Source organism: Triticum dicoccoides, chromosome 6B (assembly GCF_002162155.2).
Source record: "Triticum dicoccoides isolate Atlit2015 ecotype Zavitan chromosome 6B, WEW_v2.0, whole genome shotgun sequence".
NCBI classification, from domain to species: domain Eukaryota; kingdom Viridiplantae; phylum Streptophyta; class Magnoliopsida; order Poales; family Poaceae; genus Triticum; species Triticum dicoccoides.
This window is the reverse complement of record NC_041391.1, coordinates 272,513,062-272,533,401: the sequence shown is the minus strand read 5'-3', so window position 1 is coordinate 272,533,401 and position 20,340 is coordinate 272,513,062. Positions and strand designations below refer to the sequence as shown.

Genomic DNA, 20,340 nt, shown 5'->3' with positions numbered 1-20,340 from the left:
GCGCCTGCATGCAGCCAGGCCTGACCGGATTACATACTACGCGCGTCAAAGTAAAAACAATCCCTCCCCAATGTCGCCGTGCGGTGCAATGATCCACGCAGTACGTAGGCAAAACCAACACCAACACCAGAGACCCAACAGAACACCTCTCGTCCGCCCCGACGTGCGACGCAAGAATGGGAAAAAGCCAACGGTCTACGTTTAGTCGCTACCACCTCATCTATAAAGCACACCGCGTCCAAACATGCAAGCCTCACTTCAAACTTCACACGACACACACAAGCCGTTCGCGCGCTCCCTTCACCAATCGACCTCGAAGTCGACCACTATGGCACTCGCCATGGCCGCCGAGCTCCCGTTCTACCTGCTCCTCCTTCCCCTCGTAGCCATAGTCCCGCTCCTCTACTTGGCGGTGTCCCGCGGGAGGCCCGGCTCCGGCCGGCGGCTGCCCCCGTCGCCCTGGGCGCTGCCGGTGATCGGCCACCTGCACCACCTCGCCGGCGCGCTCCCGCACCGCGCCATGCGGGACCTCGCGCGCCGCCACGGCCCGCTCATGCTGCTCCGCTTCGGCGAGGTCCCCGTGGTGGTCGCCTCCTCCCCGGACGCGGCGCGGGAGATCATGAAGACCCACGACGTCACCTTCGCCACGCGGCCCATCAGGCCCATGCAGCGCCGCATCATGGAGGGCGCCGAGGGCCTCCTCTTCTCGCCCTACGGCGACGCGTGGCGCCAGAGCTCCTCAGCACCCACCGTGTCCACTCCTTCCGCCCCATCCGCGAGGACGAGATCGGCCACCTCCTCCGCTCCGTCGCGTCAGAGGCGTCGCCGGCGAGGCCGGTGAACCTGTCCGAGCGGATAGCGGCGTTCGTCGCGGACTCCTCTGTGCGTGCCATCATCGGCAGCCGGACGCCGAACCGCGACACGTTCCTGAGGCTGCTGGAGGAGGGGCTCAAGGTCATCCCTGGGATGAGCCTGCCGGACATTTTCCCGTCGTCGCGTCTCGCGATGCGCCTCAGCCGCGTGCCCGGACAGATCGAGCGTCGCCGTGGCGCCATGCTCGGTTTCATCAACACTATCATCGAGGAGCGCAAGAACAGAGACGCCGCCGCTACCAGCATCGAGGAACACGACGAGGACTTACTTGACGTGCTCCTGAGGCTCCAGAAGGACATGGACTCCCAGTATCCCCTCACCACTTTGAACATCAAAACCGTTATCATTGTGAGCTCTCTTTACAATCAACAAGAGCTGATGGCGGACCAAAACCTCCATAATGTTAGCAAATTCTTTAGGACTAGCATTAAACATCGACTCAATCTCGTAATTAGAACACCTCTTTAGAAGGGAAATCGGATACTAACCAGAATAAGCAGAGATCGCAAGCGAATAGCCCATGGCCACCAGCGTGAACGTGGCCAGCAATACGTAGAAGACGTCCAGAACGCCACCGGCACTAGAGGTGGCCGGCATGGGCAGCGGCTGGTCGATGTAGAAACCGTCGGCACAGCCTCGCGGTGGCCGATGGTGGAGATCGGTCTTCCAGCCCCTTAGCACGACTTTTGGATCGGGCAGTTGGGTCGATGGCACTCCTTCTGCTAGTTTTTCTTACGTGCTATCTTTCTACTTTTTATATCAAGTGCTGGGGCTGGGGACCGGGTCCAAAACCGTTGGTTTAGAGGCCTCCGATCAAGGCTCCTACGTGAAAAGGTATGGGGTCAAAACCTCCTGGTTTCTCTTGGGTTGTTACCTGAGATCAAGTTCCAACATTCTCCCCCTTGATTGTAAGGTTAACAAACATCATAAACCCGCTCGTAATAGAAATACCTACCAAAGTAAGGTGTCACAGTGACCTATCAGATGACACTGAACCTCAGTACTTATAGTATATCATTCTATCTTGAAACGGAAAACATAACACTTTATGGGAGTTGGATTATTCAACGGTCGTTATTTCCAGGATCAACAAGACTTTCCAACAACCCATGCTAGCAACATAATGATACATTGGGTGGTAAGTCTATGATAAACGGATCCGTAAAACATTCAGACGTACTCATACGCTCAACTTCAATAGCTTGATCCTGGACTCTATCTTTCACAACACGAAACATATTGTCAATGGTTTTGGCAGTGCCATTTGACTTGTTGTTACTCGCATAGAAAATTGCATGTTCATATTGCAGTAGGTGGTTTAGAAATGCTGTCTACCACCATCATTTCGGGAATAAAACTTATTTGACATACAACCTGCTCAACAGCCTCTTAGCATGCCACATGATAAATTGCATCATTACCGATGCCATCGGTGTCATTATGGAGCTTTTCCACGATATAGCTCCATACGCGAGGGTGGGGGTGTAACATAACGTGGAAACTTAATATCCACACACCTCGCAAAAACAATGTTTGAGTAACCTATGATATCGAGGTTACGATACTCAGTGAGCATGTAAACTTTAATGCCTTGATTTACTGCAAGACTTTTAGTTGGCTTTCCCAGTGGTCCGTTTCTGGGCTTACTTGTACATTTGCCAAGTATCCCCGATCATAAATAGGGCACATTCATACTTGAATACTTGTACTGCTTCTGACAGCTGAAGCATAGGTAAACAACATTATCTGATCAGTTCATAATGGTTCCTTGGACACTAAGATGCCCATTTTTTATGGCCCTTAACTTTAATAGCAGGTGAGACAGAGTACTAGTACATAATTATTTTTCTTTTGTACTCTACCGACGTATGTCATAATAATAAGACTTATACTCCTTTTGGACCAATATCTTGATGAAACTCAATACTAGCAAAGTATGAGGCATCACCAAGACTTGTACTCATAAATAGAAGATAGATATTTCTTGGCTCGCCAAGAATATTTCATCTTCACAAGGTAGTAAGCTTACTCCCCCTCAACTTATGGTATGAGTGTCTCAATGCTCGTCTTATTTCATAACTATATTTGAACAACATGCTTTATGTCAACTTTATCTTCATAACGAAATCTTATGGTTGAGTCATACATACATTTTAACCAAGGTAACACAAGAGCATGTTATAATAATAACACAAGCATCACAACAACTCACTAAGGAAACTCTATTGAGTTTCATTGGTCATTAGAGCTCATAATTTTCATCCTATATGGAAGCAAGGCACTAAGATGATCATTCACACACATTATCAAGCATAGAGAAATTGTTAAGGCTCAACATTAAGCCCCGCAATAGAAATTTCTTCTAAACTTACCTGATGCATATGAACAAAAATCTAACGGAGTTATCTTTAAGATTCATGTTCATACGCTCCAGGTTCCCTGATAAATCACTTTAGAAGATGGAAAAATAAATTCAAAAGTTTGATGGCAATCATCTCAGCTCTAAACCACAACACCGTTGGGCAGAAGATGGAAAAGAACTTCATGATTTGCAACTCATGATTATAAAATGACGTTGGTCAAAAAAATAACCATGAGCCACATGGTACTAACAAACTTGCCACTTGAGTGAAGTGTGACACATGATTACAAACGACGTTGGTCAGAAATATAACCACAAGTCACATCATAATCATCATTAGATTAGCAAGCTTGCCACTTTAAATCTTAATGTGTGCTTCATAGTTCTTATAAGGGAGCAAGTACATGTAATTCTTCTAAAAAGGAAGTAAGGACATTCATGTGATCTTTCAAACACTATAATAATTCATTCTCCAAAATAGGACTTCTTGTTGGTTCCATCCTACTCGGAGAATTTAATACATTCACCATTTCCCATATTCAATGAGACATTCCATTCCCCCTTTCGAAATGTGGTAAGCATGACCACAATTTCGACAAGGTCTCATTATTCACTTACATCATAAGAGTGCCATGGCACATTTATTACAAACAATACATTTATAAATATTCTCACCACATGGTAAGACCATCATCGAAAGGTTGCATTACGAAGAACAAAAGGTTCATATGAATAAACAAAATGTCTTCAAATGCTTTATTCTTTATTGTCCTCGTAGCAAAACTCCTTAAAGCCTATCTTTAATGGGTAAAACATCTTCAAAATGTTCCTCAATAAAGACAAAATACTAATTGGCATATGAAGGAGGTGGTATGTTTCATAATAAGAAATGAACATCGCTTTGACTTCTCCCACTTCATAGCTTTTAGGTCATAATATTCCTTCCCCTCAACGGAATTTACAATAGAAACTCTAGGAGCCTCTTCATATAGTGCACGATGAAGGTCAAAAATCTCCATCATGAATAGAGTCCTTCCCTTCCAATTTAAAGATTAGCCCTAGTCTTCAAATAAATGAACTCTACTTTATGGTCCATTGTTGAAAACAAGGACAATTTTTTTTATGAGCATCATCATGAAACATCAAACATAATCTTGAATGATCTCAATCAAAAGAGGCTAATCATGTTCTAATATGTATCACCATTGGGTTGAAAAATGAAAAAAAAACACTCCGCATCCCAAAAAGTGGGACATGACAATAATCAACGTTGGTCGGAATACTGTCATATACCATAAAACATATGCTCATAAATGAAATCTCTAATCAAAGCTTTATGTTTTGACTCCAGAAACTTAGAATCATAAAATGATCAGCGAACTTATGTGCTAAATTAATAGCCATATAATTAACATAAAGTACCAATAAATGATGCAATCCAGTGTGTTATCAGACACATGAACTTATAATTTATCACTGGTCATCTTGCATTAAACTTGACATTATAATTTCAATAACATCAACAAAATATGTCAAGTTTATGATTAAAAACTTCAGTTACATGATAACAAAACTATCATTCTTTTAAACATTCTCATCATGGCATTTAACAGAGTAGACAACAGATTGACATCCTCATTGACAATGACACCATAACATTCTGCAAACAAAATTTGGAATTTGCACCGTGTTTTCACCAAATAATAACATTTGGTGAACTTTTAATTGTCAACAATTGAGAAAACATGACCATGATATCACATTAAAACTATCTAGACATCCTTATTTAGAGAATCATCCCGCTGAGTTTTCATCACCTTTTATGAGTGCATGCCAAAGGACAAAAAAATGCACATGGCATAATACTTTAACATCATGTCTCGTCATTATTAGGCTGCATAGTGCGTTGCGGAAAAACGAACCACACAACCAGTAATTAACATTTTCTTTAGGGTGGCCTCAGCCCATTAGAGATGATCACAACATAAATCTCATGCTACAAATAAAATTTTGAAAAAAGATGTCCATAAAAAATGCTATAATTTTTTTTTGAAACAAACTTTAAAGAGTCACACATAATCATGCTCAAAATCAAGGTCATCTCATAATGTTCGTAACTCAACATTGAAATGCTATAAAAATGGCATCAACATTAATCTTGTAGCACTATACCCCCCCTTCAAATTCAAACATTTCCCGATATAAACAGTGCATACAACATTATTTGAAAATTTGTAAACTTCATAAATAGCACTGAAAAAAAAGTCTAACTAGTTCATCTTACAAATGGACCACATCAGTCTCATATTAAATATCAATTTACAATACTAATCCTCAGCATTTGTTGATATTTAAAATGATATTCCACATTAAATGACACAAAAAGACATTAATAAAACATGTCAAAAGAATCTGAATAAAATTTCTAGTTGGTTCCATTTTATTCAGAAAACATGTTAAACATAAAATCAGGCACTTTAAATCTTTTTAAACAGTGCAAAAAACATTTTAAGCATTACAAAATATAATAGCACTTAATTAAAAAAGACTTAAATTCGGCTCAAAAGCGCTTGCGGCCCATCAGGAAATTCCGCCCGAGCGGGGCGTTAGATAAAATAAAAGCAGCCATAGGCCTAATCAAAACTTGAGTCGGGGCCCTTAGAAGAAGTTGGTCCATTAGGCTCCCGTGGTCCATTTACTTCCCCGCATTGATCCCCTCCGTCAGATCAAATCGAACGGCCAGGAATCGGCGCAGTCGGAACAAAATTGTCGGCCCGTCTAACCCTAATCCCCATTCATTCCCTCCTCCCCCGATTTCCCCGCGGCGAGCGAGAGCGGCGGCGCTGCCGCCGATTGTGACGCGCGCCCATCACCACGGCGACGCGGTGGGCTTGTTCGCCGGCGCGCGCGTGCATCGACGAGACGGTGCGCGCGGCGTCGTCGAACTCGCCCTCTCCGCGTCGTGCGCGTGGTCTTTTTTGTGGAGCTGGTGGAGGTGAATTGCCGTTGGCCATGAAAAAAAAGGGGATGGCGGTAAAGCGCGGCATGGAAGCCGCACTTGCTCGTCGTCCATTAGGCTGGGAAGCGCCGGAAAACATGATGTGTGGTTGTACGCCGGCGTTCCGGCCGCCATAAAGTACGCCGGTGCCGCGTGATTTGAGGAGGTGACGACGGCGCACATGCCACTCCGGCCATGTGCTTCTAGTCCATCAGTTCGGCAGCGACCAAGAGATTGTGGTGCTGCGGGCGTTAAGTTTGCGCACATCGGCTATTGCCATGGCACGGAGGCTGCGCGGCCCGACGCACATATATAGGTAAGTCTTGATCTTCAATCTGGGGATTTTATTGCTTTCGGATTTCGAAAAATCGGGGATTTGGGTTTCATAAAATTGGGTAAAATTTGGGATTTCTGCAATTCGCTATTCACCTCCTTCTAATTGCTTAAACAGGCCTTAACATCCTAATTACATTAACTTAATCTCAAAACATCAGCAGTATTCCACAAACCATAACAGAACTGTACATGATCATGTTTTAGCCCTAACCCGTATCAACTAGACCTTAACCTTAAGAAATTGACCATAAACAAGGGTCACTAATTTAGGATAATTAAACCTTTAACATGCACTTATCTTAAAACAGAGAACATCAGGACTTACACAAGATCATTAACTTAAAAACATCATGAAAACCTGATTAGGGTTCTAACTGAGATTAACTAGCTCATGATACCAATGTTAGCAAATTCTTTAGGACTAGCATTAAACATCGACTCAATCTCGTAATTAGAACACCTCTTTAGAAGGGAAATCGGATACTAACCAGAATAAGCAGAGATCGCAAGCGAATAGCCCATGGCCACCAGCGTGAACGTGGCCAGCAATACGTAGAAGACGTCCAGAACGCCACCGGCACTAGAGGTGGCCGGCATGGGCAGCGGCTGGTCGATGTAGAAACCGTCGGCACAGCCTCGCGGTGGCCGATGGTGGAGATCGGTCTTCCAGCCCCTTAGCACGACTTTTGGATCGGGCAGTTGGGTCGATGGCACTCCTTCTGCTAGTTTTTCTTACGTGCTATCTTTCTACTTTTTATATCAAGTGCTGGGGCTGGGGACCGGGTCCAAAACTGTTGGTTTAGAGGCCTCCGATCAAGGCTCCTACGTGAAAAGGTATGGGGTCAAAACCTCCTGGTTTCTCTTGGGTTGTTACCTGAGATCAAGTTCCAACACATATCACATAAACGAGGGCATAATGTTTACTTACTTTGCTTCTTTTGCAGGACATGTTTGCTGCTGGCAGCGAGACCTCGTCCACGATGATCCAGTGGGCGATGGCCGAGCTGATGCGTAACCCGACGGTGATGCAGAAGGCGCAAGAAGAGGTCCGGAGAGAGCTCGCCGGCCACGACAAGGTGACGGAGGATGGCCTGACGAACCTGCACTACCTGCAGCTCGTCATCAAGGAGACGCTCCGGCTGCACCCTGCGGCGCCGCTGCTCCTGCCGCATGAGTGCCGCAGCCCGTGCGAAGTGCTCGGGTTCGACGTGCCCCAGGGCGCGATGGTGCTCGTGAACGCGTGGGCAATCGGCAGGGATCCGGCGCACTGGGATGCGCCGGAGGAGTTCATACCGGAGAGGTTCCAGGAACAAGGTGGCATGGGGGGCAGAGACTTCAAGGGAACGGACTTCGAGTTCGTGCCGTTCGGCGCTGGCAGGAGGATGTGCCCCGGCATGTCGTTCGGTCTGGCCCACGTCGAGCTCGCGCTGGCGGGGCTGCTGTTCCACTTCGACTGGCAGCTGCCGGAGGGGATGGCCCCCGAGGAGATGGACATGACCGAGGCGGCCGGGATCACCACGCGCCGGCGGTCTGACTTGTTGGTGATTTGCATCCCACGTGTCCCAGTGTCGATGGAGTATGTACGGTATGGATAATGTTGTCTTGCCTGATAACTTGTGAAGTGGCGACCTTTTTCCGTTCAGTGTGTCACATATATATGGTTATGGCAACCTTATATCTACATGTAACAGTTGCGGGTGGCTAATCTCTTAATTAGTGTGGGTGTGAAGTTTAAACTATACTTTTGTTCGCATCTCTTGTACTTGTGTTCTGCCTTTATATAAACTAGATGACACCCCGCACGTTGTTGCAGAAACTCTTAGTACTACACATATGATAATACATAATCAAATAACTTTGTTTGCACAATAGAGATAGCCTTAATATGAAAATTACTAAGAAACACAATACTTGGACTATAATTATGATCAAAGAAAAAAAATCTGAATTATGTGGTAAGTTCTCTACTAAATGTAGTGAAATGACATTAGTAATTTCATATGAGTAAATGATTTTCCACATCTACATAGTTGTTATGACATCAACAAAGATGAAAACTAAAACCGGAGATAGGCATCGTAGTAGCTTGCTAGACTTGATGGCGAGAGATGGAGCTCCAATATCGAAATAAGAACAAAATCAATTAAGATCATCTAAACAAAAGAGTCCCTTAGATAATAGTATGAGACTTACACATAGCTAAATACCAATCCAAATTATCCATGTAGTTAAAAACGCCAACCACATGCAACCAACTAACCATATGAGGTATTCTCTTAGTGAGGTTCACACAGTGGACATGTGGTTTGTATATTCAAGATTCAGCTTGCTTCTATACAACACACAGGGGAGAAACGAAATTCAGCTTGTACATATCAAGAACATTGGTTGACACAGGAACATTCAGCTTGTACACACCTGTATTGTTGGTTTGCTCGCACCATTCCCCACCGGTGGTAGATCGCTGATTTTATCCAGACAGCTATGGGGTAAAAAGGAGTCCCTGTAGCCATGCTCTTGGCATCTACATATCATTTGCCTCCTAAATTGATTTTGAGCTTGGAGCTGGTGAAGAAATGCATCAGTTCAGGCAGTCAGGTGGAAGAGTCTCCCCAGGTGCATGAGCCTAGATGAACATTGCCTCTAAAATCCCGAGTCAAAGCTATGAACATGCACAGAGGTTTAGAACATTTGGAAGTGAAATAATGTCATTGCACACTGAAGGGAAAACAGAGAAGTGCAAGTGTGTCAAGCAGCACCTTATCCCATCTCCAGGAATGATGCTAGTGTGGTTTTTTCCTTTGTTGAATGAAACGAAGCTCCTAACGTTTTCCAAAGGAAGAACCTAGTGCCGAAGTACTCTGCAAAGTACAGGAATGCAAAAACACTTGGTGCTGAACTTCGTTACATGGACTCTGATTGGATCCGTTCGTCCCAGAAAAGCTCATCTGAAAAATAGAATTTACATCAATCCTTTAATAATAGTAATAGTCGCAAAAGATGCACAAAGTGTCAGGCAACATTGCAGATTATTAAAAAATCATGAACCATTCCTTGGTATATGGTAGAGGCAATGTTGGGAATTTAGACACTCGATCTCTCAATCACAGAGAAGACAGGTTTTTTGCGTCGCGTGCAAACTTGCGACCTTTTCACGTTTTTCTTTCAGCTATTTATTCTGTTACAACGGGAAAGAGGCAGGTAGCGATCCTAACTACGCGCCACGATCCGCCGGACTCGCGCCATCCCACGAGAGCTGATCATGTCTCCTACGCTACCTGCGAGGCCACCGGGTCGATCGTGGTGACCACGTCCAACCGGCCCAAGCTAGCTACTTGCACGGCGCGCACATGTCGCGGCTCATGCGTTTCTGTTTATTTGACAGAGAAACAAACTGGCCTAAGCACAACGACTAGATTAGCTAACAAATCACCCCCCTAATCTTGACGTTGGCGAATTATTTCAACCATACCGATCCTCTTCTTCAGCTCCTGAAAGATGAGACGTCCAAGTGCCTTCGTCAGAGAATCAGCCAGTTGATCACTAGTTCTGACGTAGTCGATGTAGATTCGCCCCTGCTCCACACACTCACGAATGAAGTGGTACCTGATCTCTATGTGTTTACTGCGATCGTGGAACACAGGGTTCTTCACCAGGGAAATCGCCGACTTGTTGTCGACGAGAAGCTTCGGCAGAACGGCCTCCTTGTTCAACATCTCGCCAAGTAGCCGCGCCAGCCAAATACCCTGACACGCAGCGGTGGTGGTGGCCATGTACTCTGCCTCGCACGATGAGATCGCCACCACCCTTTGCTTTTGGGACTGCCAGCTCACCGGGCTCTTGCCGAGGAGGAAGATCACCCCCGTCGTGCTCTTCCTGTCATCCGTGTCCCCGGCGTGATCCGAGTCGCTGTAGCCGGTTAGCCGCAGCTCCCCCCCGCCGCGCTCATATGCGCAGCCGTGGTCCAGTGTCCCCGCTACGTACCGCAGAAGGTGCTTTACGGCGGCGTAGTGGTCGGAGGCAGGCTTCTCCATGAACCTGCTCAAGTACCCTACTGCAAACGTAATGTCGGGTCTTGTGTGTACCAGATACCTCAGCCCGCCGATGATGCTACGATACTTGGTCTTGTCCACCGGGGCCGCGGCGCTCTCCTTGCTCAATTTGAGCCGAGCCTCCATGGGAGTGTTGCAAGGGTTGCAGTCCTCCATGCCCGCACGCTCCAGCAGCCGCTTGGCATAGGCCGCCTGCCCGAGCACGATCCGGTCGCACTCCTGGCTCACCTCGATCCCGAGGTAGTAGTTGAGCTTGCCCAAATCGCTCATGCGGAACAGCCTGGTCATTTGCTGCTTGAAGACGTCGATCTCTGATGTGGCCGCGCCGGTGATGATGAGGTCATCTACGTAGACTCCGACGATGAGGAGGGAGCCGCCTGTGCCGCGTCGGTACACCGCGTGCTCTGACGGGCAGCGCTCGAAGCCCAGCGCGCAGAGGCTCTCGTCCAGCTTTGCGTTCCAGGCCCTCGGCGCCTGGCGGAGCCCATAGAGTGCCTTGCGGAGGCGCAGCACTTTGTCTTCCTGACCGGCCACAGCGTACCCCGGCGGCTGCTGCACGTAGACTTCTTCGAGCAAATCCCCGTTCAGGAATGCGGACTTGACGTCCATGTGATGAACCTGCCAGCCGTGGTGCGCCGCGAGTGCGATGAGCACACGCACCGAGTCCATTCTCGCGACTGGTGCAAAAACTTCCTCGAAGTCGATGCCCTGCCGCTGGACATAGCCTTTTGCCACCAAGCGCGCCTTGTGCTTCACCACGGCGCCACGAGCGTCCTTCTTCAGTTTATAGACCCATCTCAGGCCGATCGGACGGTGACCAGGTGGGAGCTCGCTCAGCTCCCAGGTGTTGTTGGCGATTATACTCTGCATTTCTTCGTCCATTGCTGTGCGCCATCCCTGATCCCTCTCTGCCTCAGTGAACGAGGCCGGCTCCTCGCCCGCGAGCAGGCACAGGTCGCTGTCGCTGTAGACGGCCTCCACCTCCTCCGTCGTGTCCCACACGTTCTCAAGGGTGCGGTACCGGCGCGGCGCCTCCGCGCCGGCAGGTGCTTCCGACGCACCGGTGGGTGGTGAGACGAATTCAACGCCCGTTGGTGTCGAGATGGGCGTTCCGTACGTCGGGGAGGCAGGTGAGGGCGCGCAGGTCGCGCTCTGTGGCGTGGATGGCTCGGTAGTGGGCGTGGGCACCGCATCATGCGTGCCAGGGGAAGCATGCACCGGCTCTGCCCGGGCGCCAGCAGGCACCAGCTCGATGGTGAAGACGTCCATGCCGACGCTCTGTCCTTCTACCACAGAGCTCCAGTCCCATGATGCACTCTCGTCGAACACGACGTCGCGCGAGACATGAGCTCGCCCGAAGGGTGGGTGATAGACACGGTAAGCCGCTGATCCAGGCTCGTACCCGAGGAACACCATGGGCACACTCCGGTCGTCCAGCTTCTTCACGTTCGGGCGTGTCACCTTCACGTGAGCGACGCACCCAAAGGTACGAAAGTGCTGGACACTTGGCCGGCTCCCACACCACGCCTGGTATGGGGTCATGCCGGTCACGCTCTTGGTTGTCGCCCTGTTGAGTAGGTGCACCGCAGTCGTCACGGCTTCGCCCCAGAAGCGAGCCGGAACACCCTTGGCCTTGAGCAAGCACCTTGCCATGCCGACGATCGTCTGGTTACGGCGTTCGACCACGCCGTTCTGCTGCGGCGTGTATGGGGCGGTGAGCTGCCGGTGCACCCCCAATTCCGCGAAGAACTCCCCAAGGCTGGTGGAGTTGAATTCACCCCCACGATCGGTGCGCAGAGTCTTGAGACGGTGGCCGGACTCGCGCTCTGCTGCTGCCTGGAACTGACGGAGCGCCGCTTCCGCCTCGTCCTTCGTCGTGAGCAGCCGCAGCCACATGAAGCGACTCTTGTCGTCGACGAGCAGGAGGAAATACCGCTTCCCTCCCGGCATAGCAGGGGAGATCGGCCCGCACAGATCCGCGTGCACAAGCTCGAGCACCTCCCCGGCGCGGTTCAGTGCTTGGCGAGGGAAAGGAGCTCGACGGTGCTTCCCTGCCAGGCATGCCTCGCAGACGCGGTCCACCTCGTCGAGGAGGGGCAGACCGTGCACCATGTTGCCCCGTGAGAGCGAACGGAGCGCCTAGAATCCGATGTGGCCGTAGCGCGCGTGCCACAGCCATGCTTCGTCGCCAGCGTGCATTGCAAGGCACACTGGTCGCGCCAGGTTCAGGCGCAGTACGTACAGGCGTCCGTGGTCTCGCTGCACACGCGCGACTAGCCGCCCGTTCGGGTCGCACAGCGTGAACTCGCCGTGGCGAATGTGCGCGTTGTAGCCACTCTCGTCCAGTTGCCCTATGCTGACGATGTTGCTGCACAACCTGGGCATATAGTACACCTCCGACAGAATGAGATGCTCACCGTTGAGGCATTGGAAGAGGACGGTTCCTCTCCCCTCGATCTGCACCGTAGACCCGTCCCCCAGCTTCACCGCGCCGCGCACACCACAGTCCAGCTCGGAAAAGATCTCGCGCCGGCCGGACATGTGGTTGCTCGCGCCTGTGTCCAGGAACCAGGCCGTGTCGCACTCTCCTCCGTTCGGCACCGTGCGCGCCTGCGAGTGCTCCTCGTTGAGCAGGACGTGCTCCACGGGCGTCTCCGTGGGTGCGGTGAGCTCGCACAGACTCGCCAGGAGGAGCGTGAACTCCTCGGTGCCGCCCTCCGCAAGGTGGACCTGCTCCTTGCGCTCGCGCCTGGGCTCGGTGCAGTCGCGCGAGAAGTGCCCCATGTGGTTGCAGTTGTAGCATTTTACTTTGCTCATGTCACGGCCGCCACCGCGGCCACCGGAGCCACCGCCCCGTCGCCCCTGGTTCCTGCCGCGGCCGCCTCCTCGGCCGCCGCCACCGTTGGCGTTGGCTCCGCCAGAGCCCTGTCCAGACTCGCGCCCCTTCTTGCGCGCCTCCCACTGCTGTTCGGTGAGGAGGAACTGTCCGCTGCCCTGGGTCGCCGCGGGCGCCGCGCATCGCTCCTCGGCGGTGCGCAGCCGCCCGATCAACTCCTCGACCGAGACCGTACTCAGGTCCAGAAGGGTCTCAATCGCCACTGCGATCTGCGCGTATCGGGGAGGAACAACACGTAATAGTTTCTGCACGACGCGTACCTCCTCGACGGTGTCGCCGAGCATGCGTAGTTGGTTGACGAGGCCGGTGATGCGCATGCCGAAAGCGTCAAGGGACTCGCCGTCGTGGAAGGCGATCTGCTCGAAGTCCATGCGAAGACGTTGCGCGGTGGCCTCACGCACACGATGTACGCCCATCCGCATCACCTTGATCGTGTCCCAGGCCGCCTTGGCCATCTCCTTGACGACGATGGAGCCGAGCATCTCCGGCGGAACGGCTCGGAGAAGAACGCCGAGCGCCGACTTGTCGTCGCGTACGTGCTGCGCGTTGCCCTCGATCGCATCCCAGAGCCCCCAGGACTCCAGATGGACCTTCATCACCAGCGACCACTCGATGTAGTTGGTCGAGGTGAGGGTCGGGAACGTGGTGCCGGCTCCCGGCACAAACGGCGCGCGCTCCGTGGCCGCCGCCTGGTGGATCACCACCTGCCGTTCCCGCCTCACGCGGCTCCGCCCGCGGCTGCGCTACCGTGGTGGAGTCGCTGAGCGCGCCAGCCCGCCCCCGCCTGCGTTGGGGGCCGCCGCCGCCGCTCCGTCCGGGTGTTCTCTGTGATCGGACATGGCCAGGATCGCCAAAACCGAGGCTCTGAATACCACTTGTTGGGAATTTAGACACTCGATCTCTCAATCACAGAGAAGACAGGTTTTTTGCGTCGCGTGCAAACTTGCGACCTTTTCACGTTTTTCTTTCAGCTATTTATTCTGTTACAACGGGAAAGAGGCAGGTAGCGATCCTAACTACGCGCCACGATCCGCCGGACTCGCGCCATCCCACGAGAGCTGATCGTGTCTCCTACGCTACCTGCGAGGCCACCGGGTCGATCGTGGTGACCACGTCCAACCGGCCCAAGCTAGCTACTTGCACGGCGCGCACATGTCGCGGCTCATGCGTTTCTGTTTATTTGACAGAGAAACAAACTGGCCTAAGCACAACGACTAGATTAGCTAACAGGCAATCAGATCCCGTCTTCTTCCTCTCCGACAACACGCCATGCCGACCGGCTCGTCAGCATGTCGATGAGCAGCCGAAAGACCCTTGGTGGTGCTGCGACGGTGCAGATTGAGTGTGAAGCTGCTGCGACCGGGAAAGCCGATGCAGATGGTCGAAAGTGGCCGGCCAGGCGAAGCCAATGGGGGAAGGGGGAGGGGGCACCGGGGAGGCGACGGGTGTCGGTGACGCGTCGAGCGTGCCGAGGCGCTGTCCAGGCACGACGTCGAGGTCGGGCGAAGCTGAGGCCGGGCACCATGCGGGTCCCTAACGACACACTGTGGGCGTGCGGCAGCGCTGTGCAAGAACGATGTCGTGGTGCGCCGTCGAGATGGATTTTGCAGCGACGACTCGATTAAGAATAGGATTCTTTTTGAGCGGTATTAAGAATAGGATATGAGGTGTGGAGATCGAACAGCCGGGTCTTGTGGGCTTTTTGGTTACTTCGCCTGTTTAGAAGACGGAAGAGCAACCTTAAGAAAAGAAGACGGAAGAGCAAACGAACCTGGGAAGGCAGCGCAATAGCCCATCACACGTGTGGGCCATGTGGTACTAAATAAAGTTGTATCACACGATTTTTCCCTAAAAACAAAGTTGTATGATGTATCACATCATTTGCTGGATCTTTTTTCAAAAGTGGTATGTGTGGACCATGGATGATGATGTTGATAGGTTGCATGTCAAGAAAAATAGGTTAGTGGGGATGAACTATTTAGATATTATAGATTATAGATATGGTACGCCTAGCATACTCTAAAAAAATCATAAAAAGATCTATTCTGAAGTTATTGTATGTAATGTAATTTACCCACGGGCAAGGCTTAAAGTCACCCTCTCTCTGAAGATGTTTGCCTGTAGACATACATTACTTGTATTTATAATACTTTTATTGTTAGATACATCTATATCTAAACAAATGGAGGGACTAAAAATCAGTCGACTGATTTCTATCCAAGTCTCAGTCAATCCCTCCATTGAATATTTTTTAGGCTTGCTTTTTTTAGGGGTAAAGCCAACTTTATTAATCAAACACCACAAAAAGTGGGATACGTGTAAGAGTAGTGATATATTGCTCTGTATTACTGTGGCGATTACAAGCAGGAGTACACGAATTGGGGAGGAACAGGGAAGGAAGATGAACTAGGTTTCGTGCCGCCGCCGGTTCGGTGATCCACTGGATGGCCTCGTCTTCGGTCGGGGTGGTATAAGTACCCGGGGGCTGTTGGGCTCACTTCATCCACTGTGGGCCGGTGATGAGTGATCTGGGCTTCTTCTCCCTGGTGGGCCGCTGGGCAGCGACTGGGTCGCTGCCGGTTGGGTCCTCCTTGTCAGGTGCATGGTTGATGCGTGTAGAGCTGGGGCGCTGACATCCCCTCCTCCTTGCGACGAGGCTTGCCCCCAAGCCTTTGCTGTTGGGAATCGAGCTTGCAGTGCTGCTTTATCCTCCCAAGTGTCACTGAAGGCCGACTCGTCGGACCAGCGGACGCGGACTTGCTCGATCATGGCATCGTTCTTCTTGCGCCAACGATGCTGAAGGACTGCAACTGGCACGACAGGTGCATCAGTATGGCGTGGAATGGTTGGGTTGGGCGGCGTACCCGGTCGAAGACAGTGGCGCAGCTGAGACACGTGGAAGACCGAGTGAACTTGTGAGTATGGAGGGAGTTCCAGCTTGTATGCAACATCATTGATCTTGGCGATGACTTGGTATGGTCCATAGTACTTGAACGCCAGCTTATGGTTGGCTCGCCGGGCGATGGAGGTTTGAATGTATGGTTGGAGCTTGAGGTAAACCAAATCGCCCACCTTGAAGGTACCAGGTAATCGCCGCTTGTCTGCCTGGGCCTTCATGTGCTGCTGTGATCTATTTAGGTGTTGTTGAAGCAGGTCCTGCACCACTGCACGTTCATCCAACCAAGAGTGGAGTGCCGGGATTGTGCACTCAGAGGTAGGGTGTGTTCGAAGCTTGCACCACACGTATTTTGCTGGGCTCCATGGCTACCCCGTCGCCGCTGATGATGCAACCAAGATAGGACAGTTGCTGTTGGCCGAATTCGCATTTGGAGCGCTTAACCTTCCAATGATCTCTGCGCAACAGCTCGAGGACTTGCTTGAGATGGCCAACATGTTCTTCCCAAGTCTTGCTAAATACCAAGATGTCGTCGAAGAACAAGAGGACACAGTGCCGGAGGAGTGGGTGTAGTGTTTCTGTTACAGCACCGATGAACGTGGCTGGCCCGCCCGCCAATCCGAATGACAAAACCTTGAATCCATAATGCCCCGAGTGTGTTTGAAATGCCATCTTGAACTCCTCACCCTCAGCCAGCCGTATCTGATGGTAGCCGACTCGAAGGTCGAGCTTTGAGAACCACCTAGCTCCGTGGATTTCATCGAGTAGCTCTTCAATCACTGGTATAGGAAACTTGCTGATACGGGTCATGGCATTGAGGTGGCGGTAGTCGATGCATAACCGCCAAGTCCCATCCTTCTTCTTGATTATAATGGCAGGCGAAGAGAAGTTTCTCTGGCTGCATTGGATCACACCGGACTGGAGCAATTCCGCCACTTGACGCTCAATCTCCGTCTTGTGCTCAGGCTTGTGCCGATAAGGTCGGACGTTGACAGGTTGCGCCGGGGACTAGGGGTATAATATGGTCACAGGTGTGGCGGGGTGGAAGCCCTGAAGGTTCACCGAATACATCGTCGAATTCAGCTAGGAGTTGTTGCATCTCAGGTGGTTCTGTTGGAGTGCCTGTTGGCCCTTCCTCAAGCTGGTACAGGATGATGACATGTAACAGGTAGCCTTGGCGATGCAGATTCTGAAGTTGGACTCTGTTGATCACATGGAAAGTGGTGGAATTGGCTTCGTGAACGAACAAGTGAGCTCGTCCCATTGGTGTGGGAAACTGAATGTACTTCACCTTCCAATCGACTGTCATGGGGCTATGTTGCTCCAACCAATCCATGTCGAGGATAGCGTCGTATGTGCCAAGAGGAAGTATCTTCATGTCGGTGACGAAATCGTGGCCTTGAGAGGACCATTGGAAGGCTGGAATGGATGCAGTGCATGTCAGCTCGCCCCCATCTGCCACATGGACACAACACGGTTGCTTGAGGGGAGTGGCGCCGTTCAACTGTTATGCTAACTTCTGGTCGATGAAGGATGTAGAACTGCCACTGTCGATGACAACACCTCCTGCCCTTGCATAGTGGCGAGAAGTTGGAACGCTTTGGACGAGACACCACCGTCCAACGCGGAGCATGAGATGGCCATGGCTGTGTCACACGACGGAGCGGGAGCTCTGCTATCCTCTTGGTTGTCATCAATGTCGAAGAGCTCCAACATCTCCTCCATGACGTGAAGGTGGACCGTAGTCGGGCAGGTGTGGTCGTGCCCCTAGCGTTCTCCGCATTTGAAGCAGAGGCCACGGTCCCAACGATAATCACGCAACGCCTTCACCTTGGATGTGTCAGCGCGCGCCTCCTCTGTCCCCCGATGATCAGTGGCCCCTGACTGAGGAGCGATGCGCGGTGGAGGTGGAGGAAGTGGGAGTGCCATGCTTGGCCTTGGAGCTGACTCGGGTGGCCGCGGTAATGCGCCAAATGCACCATCAACCACTTCTTCTTGCAGTAAGGCGAGGGCACAAGCCGTGTCCAGGTCCGGTGGTCGCTGGACCCGGACCACCGCCAGGATGTCCTTCCTCAGCCCCTCCACAAATCGAGTGCGGAAATAAAATGGATGCATAGTGTCATAATAGGAACTCAAGTGATTTATAATCAATTCAAACTTCTCAATGTAATCAGCAACCGATGTAGTTTGCCGGACAGTGTAAAACTCTCGGATCAGCATCTGATGCCGATCACGGCCGAACCGCATACACAGGTGTGCAGTGAAAGAATTCCAGTCAAATTCAGAGAGGCGTTTTTGGATCGGTTGAAGCCAAATGGATGCCGGACCAGAAAAATTCAAAGCAGCCATAGGTACCCAGAATGACTGTGTGATCCCAAACATGGTGAAATACTGCTCACAGAGCGTTTTCCACAAGTTGGGATTCTCTCCAGAGAACTGCAGTAAGGAAATAGATAGATGCGCTTGCTCGAGACCGGTGAGGAGCTGGCTGGCATGCGCGAATGTAGAGAGCACGCTGGGAGAGGGGGGAGGGTCATACTGACCGTTTGTCTTGAGCGGTGGGGGCATCTGGAATGGCACCCTCGATGGCCCATGCCTGGAGGAGGGGCTCAAGGTCATCCCTGGGATGAGTTTGCCAGACATTTTCCCTTCGTCACGTCTCGCCATGCGCCTCAGCCGCGTGCCCGGACAGATCAAGCGTCCCGTGCCGCCATGCTCGGTTTCATCGACACTATCATCAAGGAGCGCGAGAACAGAGACACCGCCGTTACCGGCATCGAGGAACACGACGAGGACTTACTTGACATGCTCCTGAGGCTCCAGAAGGACATGGACTCCCAGTATCCTCTCACCACCTTGAACATCAAAACCGTTATCATTGTGAGCTCTCTTTACAATCAACAAGAGTTGATGGACCAAAACCTCCGCATCACATGAGCGAGGGCATAATGTTTACTTACTTTGCTTCTTTTGCAGGACATGTTTGCTGCTGGCAGCAAGACCTCGTCCACGATGATCCATTGGGCGATGGCCGAGCTGATGCGTAACCCAACGGTGATGCAAAAGGCGTGAGAAGAGATTCGGAGAGAGCTCGCCGGCCACGACAAGGTGACGGAGGATGGCCTGAGGAACCTGCACTACCTGTAGCTTGTCATCAAGGAGACGCTCCGGCTGCACCCCGCGGCGCCGCTGCTCCTGCCGTGAGAGTGCCGCAGCCCGTGCGAGGTGCTCAGGTTCGACGTGCCCCATGGTGCAATGGTGCTCGTGAACGCGTGGGCGATCGGCAGGGACCCGACACACTGGGATGCGCCGGAGGAGTTCATACCGGAGAGGTTCGAGGAACAAGGTGGCATGGACGGCAGGGACTTCAAGGGAACGGACTTCAAGTTCATGCCGTTCGGTGCTGGCAGGAGGATGTGCCCCGGCATGTCATTCGGTCTGGCCCACTTCAAGCTCGCGCTGGTGGCGCTGTTGTTCCACTTCGACTGGGAGCTGCCGGAGGGGGTGGTCCCCGAGGAGATGGATATGACCGAGGCGGCCGGCATCACCACGCGCCGGCGGTCTGACTTGTTGGTGATTTGTATCCCACGTGTCCTAGTGTCGATGGAGTAAGTACGGTATGTATAATGTTGTCTCGCCTGATAACTTGCGAAGTCGTGACCTTTTTCCGTTCACTGTGTGATATATATGGTTTAGGGCAACATTATATTTACATGTTCGTCGCATCAAGTCGCATTCTTTTGCACTTGTCTTCTGCCTTCATAAAAATATGGTACGCCTGGCATACTCCAAAAAGAATCATAAAAAGATTGATCTAAAGCTATTGGATGTAACGTAATGTACCCACAACTTAAAGTCTCTCTCTCTCCTTGAAGATGTTTATCGAAAAAGGGTTTTCCCACTTTGTATTACAAAGCAACCAACACC

General features: G+C 51.1%; 2 pseudogenes; both read left to right on the top strand.

Moving 5' to 3' along the window:
* The first annotated feature begins 340 nt into the window (after positions 1–340).
* Positions 341–8,308, top strand: LOC119320079 (annotated as a pseudogene).
* Positions 8,309–17,593: 9,285 nt separating this feature from the next.
* LOC119321091 lies at positions 17,594–20,025 on the top strand (annotated as a pseudogene).
* The last annotated feature ends 315 nt before the right edge of the window (positions 20,026–20,340 follow it).